Below are 7,548 nucleotides of genomic sequence, written 5' to 3'. Positions count from 1 at the left end.
ACTCGCGAGTACGGGTTTTGTTGTCATGCTTAATTCAAACGAGTTCCTTGGAGAACTCTTGAATGATCTTAAATAGTACTCCCTCCGTTTCAAAATGAGTGTCGCTTTAGCCAAAAAAAATTGTTTCAAAATGAGTGTCGCTTTCAGTTTCCAATGCAATAATAACTTTTTCTTTTCAATTGTACCCTCCAATTAATACTCTACACACTACTTCCAAAGTATTACTTTTAAAACTAACCAATAGTTAATAAGGATAATTTGGTAAAATAACCATTCTCTTTCTTTTAATCATTGCATTTCTTAATATGTGTGTAAACACCTAAAACGACACTCATTTTGAAACGGAGGGAGTAAGTTTTTATATAAAAAAAATTGTATATTTAATGCATTAAAAATGGAAATAGTTGACTTTTTTAAAAGAATAATTTATTAATATGAAATCCTTAAAGGGTATATAAAGGCACTCGTTAGTAAGACTCTTTACGAAATTATTCTTATCATGTATTGTAGTATATTAATTAGAGGACAAAATAGGAAAACAAGTAATTAGTATTGTCTTTATAATCAAAACTAGTTACAAACCCGTGCTTCGCACGGGGGTTCAGTAACGTATTTGACAAAATATTATATTGGAAGGATAGATTGTGAAATGACAGATAATTATAAACCATAATACAATATTTAGAGTATTCTTGCATTACGAATTACAAAATTAAATCTTTAAAATGGTTTGATCACAAGTAACAAATGAAAACATATTTTGTCAGCGGTAGAAACACTTTTCCAGTAATAATTGATATCTATCTATAAACCAATGAAAACCCTATTACCAAAGCTGCCTGATTTATATCATTTTGACTTTCAGCTTCAACATATATAAATCATTTCACATGATCTACAGCAAAGACAGTAACTGCAATTTAGTATCCAGTTCTTTCAGGCGAACAAACTTCTGCATCAGATAGATAGCTGAAAGCCTCTCTACCTAATTTATATCATTTTGTGTTTTAGCTTCAACGTATATAAATCTTTTCACATTATCTACAGCAAAGGCTAAGGATGTCAATGGATACCCATGGGTACGGATAATATGATACCCGTCCCCGCCCCGTTGGATAAGTATGATACCCGTGCCAGCCCCGTATCCTCGTGGGTACTCACTATACCGGTACCCGTGGGTATTGAGGTATCCATGGGTACCCATGGAGTTTTGAATTTATTTATTTTTTGGTACAAATAATAACTTTTTTTAATTACCAAAAAACTTCAAGTTTTAAACATCCATACATAATCCACTCAAATTTCATTAATCATACATAATTCATAGAAAATTCATGATTCTTATATAATCTATATGTTTTATGTTGTGAATGAAGTAGAAATGGTGAACTTAATAAGATGAATTAAAAAAATTTAAAATAAAAATAGGTTATTATTGAGGATTTTTAGGTGGGGGGTAAAATTTTCTTCAATAAGGTACCAACTTTAAGTAATAAGATATGATATATAAAGATATATTAGTAATTTACTTAATTTATTATCGGGTATGGGTACCCATAGGTATGGATACAATTCAATCCGTGTCTATGTCCATATAATAATGGGTAGTCAAATACCCGTTTATTATACCCGTGGATACCAGTTTAGCTACCCGCTCCATACCCGTGACGGATTTTACCCACGGGTACCCATGGGCATGGGTATTTTTGCCACCCCTAGCAAAGGCAGATATTAACTGCAATTTAGTACCACGTATATAAATCCTTTCACATGATCTACAACAAAGGTAGATAGTAACTGCAATTTAGTATCCATTCCTTTCAGGTGAACAAACTTCTGAATCAGACAGATAGGCTCTGTTTGGTAAGCCCACCAAATGAGCTTATAGCTTATAGCTTTGATAGGGCCAAACCGCAAGTGCACGGCCTATCGAAGTAATAGTAGTAAGTAGAGTTATCGTTCCGCTAGGGAGTTGGTCAATCCAATTAGCTTTTAGAAATTGATTAGAAGAGAAAGAAATAAGAAGTTAGAGAGTGCAGTTTTTGAAGGTAAATAACAATAATATTAAAAAGCCTTGGGATCATTGGTTCATCATAATAACGAATCTTTTCACAAGCAAGCCTTAAACTTATAATTAAACGTTAATCCTAATTACTAAGGACAAGTCTCTCTTTAGCATATCACAGCTCCTCTCGAAGTCAGTGAGTGTATCCCTCCAACAACCACACCTATTCTCATGGGTGATTGCCTTTGGGACCCTTGAAGATCGAAACTTTATGTGTCCCAAGGTTTGCTAGACTATTCTCATGTTTCGCAAACCTTGTCTAAATTCACTTGATCGGATATCAAAGCTCCGCGTTCGCTTTATGAATTGATATCTGTGATGATGAATTAACCATTATCAAACCCTCCGCGTTCGCTTCCACAGTTTGATAATAATTAATTCATGTTAAAACGGTGAATTTAGATTAGGAATTAAGGTAACAAATAATTAGGGTTTAAGGCTTGGTTTGATCCGGATTACGTCATTAGACTTATCCAACGATCCCAAGACAAAGAAGTCTACTCACTCATGTTCATCGTAGACATGGGGGAAGAAGAGAGAATGCGATAAAAGTAAATTGCAAAGAAGAAAGTAAATAAAGTAAAGAACTTTTATTGAAATAAAGACTTGAAATATTCAAAGTAAAAGGTGAATGTTTATGGTGGAGAGCTACTCTATTTATAGCTTTACAATCGACTTAGAAACTAAGCAACTAAAAGGGTAAAACAGTAAAGCTGCAACAGGGTAACTTGGGCCCGAAGAAAAAGCAGCAAAAGGGGCTTCTGGAGGTGGCACGGCCGTGCCACATGTTGGCACTGGCCGTGCCAAGCTTCTGACTTGGTGGGAACATATTTTTGTTCCGTATCTTCGTATTTTCGCACTATATTTGCTCCAGTCCTCTTTCTTTTGCTCCAAGACACCTTCCACCATATATTCGCTCCTAAAATAAAATAAAAGACAATTTAAAGTAAAATATTCTAAAAGGAAATAAAATGCAATATAATTAAATCAAATCTTATTTAAAACTAAACTAAATAAAGCATTAAAATATACTAATCTATGACTCATCAAGCTTATAGCTTATAAGCTCGTTTGACAAAAAAAGCTCTGTTTGGTAACAATCTTTTACCACGAGCTTATAGCTTATTTCACGAATTTCCACGAGCTTATAAGCTATTTTTCAGAAGCTACTTCAAGTAGCGTTTGAGCTTATAGCTTATAGCTTATCATCTTTTATTACATTTTTACCCTTAATATTTTAATTAAAATCCACTTTTACCCTCTATTTTTTTTTTATATATATCCGAGAGAGTAACGTTTAAATACTTGGCAGCTGAGTATTTTTATTTTCAATTTCTCATTGGGTACCGGCCACTAACCATCAATGTTTCAGTTTTTTTTTTGTTACATAATTTCTTTTCTTTATTCGATAGCCTTTATTTTTTTTCTTATTTATTATTATTTATAATCTAAAATAAATTAAATTGTATGTTTTATAGGAAGAGATATGAAAGTTACGATTCTCCTTTAAAAAAAAAGTTTCCTATTATATTAGTTGAGTAAATTTTATAATAACGTTTAATTTTTTTGTGTAGTAGAAATATTAAAATGATTGGCCTTTGACCATCCATCAATTAAAAAAATATTAAATTAAAAATGAATATGAAATAAAATTTTAGTTAATAAAATTATTTAATAAGAATGTCCTTTTAGTGAATAAATTTGTTATGAATTAAAAATGTCCTTTTATGTCATTTTACATTTATCAGCTATTGAACCGCTAATTTTACCAAACACTTCAATTAGCTTATAAGTTATAAGTCATCAGCTATCAGCTATCAGCTATCAGCTATAAGCTATAAGCTATCAGCTATCAGCTAGCTTATAAGCTATCCGCTATTTTTACCAAACAGAGCCATAGTTGAATGTCTCTCTACTTGATTTATATCATTTTACCTTTCAGTTTCAACGTATATAAATCATTTCACATGATCTACAGCAAAGGCAGATATTAACTGCAATTTAGTATCGAGTCCTTTCATGTGAATTATACGCACTTTTAAAAACTTGTTTTAAAGGAGAGATGTTCAAATTACGGAATATTACCATTCTTAGTAAATTTGAGAATGAAGTTCGCATAATCCAAATATTTGTGATGCATGGTTTAAGGCATGGGGTTCAGTAACGTATTTTGTAAAAAAATTGTTCCGAAGGAAAAATGAACAAATTAATGAATATTGCACAAAAATTAAAAAACTTTATCAAAATATTTATGAAAGCTTTATCAAGAGCAAGAAAACAACATAAATTACATAATAGTTAAAATTATAAAAGTGAGCGCTACTGTCATAGAGTTACCAAAAAGGGATTAACACCAATATTTACATAACACAAAATGAACGAAAGAAACACATTAAACTCTTTAGCGTCTTGTGTAGGAACTTGGTTATTAATATTTTGACCGTTAAAAAATAAAAAATTTCTTTGACATCAAAAAAGTAATATCAACTGAGCAATATTCAGTCTCTTCACATATGCTTAGTAATATTCAGTCTGAAAGATTACATTGAAAGGATAGATGGTAAAATGACGGATAATTGTGAATCATTATAATATGTCAAAATATAAACCTTAAAAACCATGAATCATCAACTTAGTTTTAAATAGTTAAAAATAAAAAATTGTAAAATAGTTAAAAGTTTTTAAAAATATAAAAATTGGAATATAGTTAAAAAAATTGGTGAGGTAGCACTCAACCAAGCAACACTAAAAAAATTACATGCATTAGCGTAACAAAAAAACAGACAGACGGACATAAAATATTACTCTAAACGTTAATGTGTGTATATATTCGCGAGGTTGAAGAAAGGAGATAAAAATATTTGGGATCATTAAATGACATCGTGAATAAAAATATTTGTGAGATTGTGATGATTAAACGATATTGAAATTAAATATATAAGTGATAAAAAGATAATAAAATTCCTTTGAAAAAAAGGTAATAAAATTAAATGGAATCTCCTTATAAAATTAATGGAACGGTTAAAAAAAAGTTAAATGGAAGAAAAAAACATAATGAAATATAATATTAAAAAATAAAGAAAAAGTTCCCGGCGTGAGTTGAAAAGAGGTGCTTGTGAAATAAATTGTCGAGAAGTAGTTTTTTAAAGTAACATTCAACAGCTTCTGGTCAAAGCTCATTCCATTCAATTTTATGCGTTCAAAAAAAGTACTTTTTTTAGTAAGTAATTAATTGATATTGTATTCGGCCTAACTTCTCCTTAAAAATGTAGAGAAGTTTGAAAAAAGTCGGGTCAAACGATACTTTAATCTCCCACAAAGGCAATGTAGAAGCAATTGAATTTGGGAGAAAAAATTGAAAAATAGTTAAAAATATAAAAATTGGAAAATAATTAAATGTTATTAAAAATATAAAAATAAGAAAATAATTAAAAAAATTGGTTAGGGGCAAAAATGGAAATTCATAGGCCAAACCTTAAAAAAAAAAAAAAAACTTGTCGAGAAGTAGTTTTTTAAAGTAACATTCAACAGCTTCTGGTCAAAGCTCATTCCATTCAATTTTATGCGTTCAAAAAAAGTACTTTTTTTAGTAAGTACTTAATTGATATTGTATTCGGCCTAACTTCTCCTTAAAAATGTAGAGAAGTTTGAAAAAAGTCGGGTCAAACGATACCTTAATCTCCCACAAAGGCAATGTAGAAGCAATTGAATTTGGGAGGAAAAATTGAAAAATAGTTAAAAATATAAAAATTGGAAAATAATTAAATGTTATTAAAAATATAAAAATAAGAAAATAATTAAAAAAATTGGTTAGGGGCAAAAATGGAAATTCATAGGCCAAACCTTAAAAAAAAAAAAAAAAACCACTTCCAATAATTGAATTACCAAAATGCCCCTCATAGGGGCAAATTGGTAATTTCAAGGGGCATTTCCTTTCTTATATATATAAGTAGAGTTCCTTCACTTTGGGACAATTTATTTACACAATGGGTCACTTATTGTTGGACATATGTATTAGAGGTCTTGTTAACTAGGACCCTAATTGCATATGTTAAAAAAATTGAAAGTATAAATTTTGCTTTGAAAAAGATAGTTTTTGTACTTTTAAGAGAATTATTACATGACTTTTGAGACATAACTACTATATGTAATTACATGTTGTTAATTACTATGTTTCGTTATGATATATGTTAGCATTTTTATACATTAGATACGAAAATCAAACGCGTTACGACAGGTACTCGAGACCTTACTACAAAGCCAACAAAAACATGAAAAAAATAAACACCAACAAAAACATGAAAAAAATAAACACATCCAGAACCGCAAAAAACAACACCTTAAGAACCGGTCTACGCAAAGCACGTCACCCACTCTCTCAACAAACCTCGGTCGAACAAGATTCAACATGGATGGACAAAAAGACAACTCTTAAGTCCACAAATGAGCCACATCTTTGAATAATGGTGTCCAAAACTTGCACATAGTTAATCGGAATCAACTTGGAGCACTCATGGACATGTCTACTGTTTCAAGGTCTTGTCTTGAACAATGAGTAAATGACTTGAGGGATGAACTATTTTGAATTGGACCAAAATCCAATCTTGAGGTCAAAGTTCAAATAAGACGCATAAGTACAACTACAAACCATCAATACCGACAAGAAGCAGTTGAACAGAGAATAAGGCTTTGGAGTAAATCTGAGCCCACAAACTACGATCAAATGATCGCTCGGCCTACACGTTGTAAAGGGTGCAATTGTCTAACAATTATTCTTACATGGACTCTCAACAACCTTTAAAGGGAGCAACCCACTGCAAAAAGAGAATGTAAACATTCTCATTTTGAGAAAAACCTCAAAGTTATTTGAAACCTCAATGAACTAAGTGTTGGAGTGTTTTTGTAGGTACACCACCCCCACTCCATTGAAAAACAACTGCACTCCACTGCTTCACACCTACTCTGATCGTTGACAAATCAAGAATAAAACCTCAATAATTAATTTAACCAAAACATTTGTATGAAAATACTCCAAAATAATTGTGTAAACAATAAACACTCAAATCTTGTTGAGCACATGAGTAACGAAAAATCATGTGATGAAAACAATCGACTATGAATGGAAGGTTTTCAACCGTCAATCAATCTACACAAAATTATTCCAAATGTGTGTGTTCTGGACTATTCAAAGACTCAATCCAAATGATAATAGTCCATTCACAAGGTAAGGTTCAATAAAGTGTCAAACTCGATATTCTCTCTTATGTTTATATAAGGGACACAACACTACCAATCAATGTATGTTCATTCATTCTCTCGTCCTACTTATCTCATTCACTTCTTTAATGTTGAAGTGTCTTTTGCAGATACACCTCTCTCGTTCCACGATTGACGAAGCTTATTTGATGGATTATTCCAATATGAATCCTTTAACAACCGAGCAACTTCTTCCATCAATCTGTCCATATTGAGATTATGGTTCT

This window comes from Medicago sativa, chromosome 1 (assembly GCF_051527215.1).
Source record: "Medicago sativa cultivar Bolivia chromosome 1, Bolivia_mono, whole genome shotgun sequence".
NCBI classification, from domain to species: domain Eukaryota; kingdom Viridiplantae; phylum Streptophyta; class Magnoliopsida; order Fabales; family Fabaceae; genus Medicago; species Medicago sativa.
The sequence above is the reverse complement of the archived record's forward strand: the minus strand, read 5'-3'. Positions refer to the sequence as shown.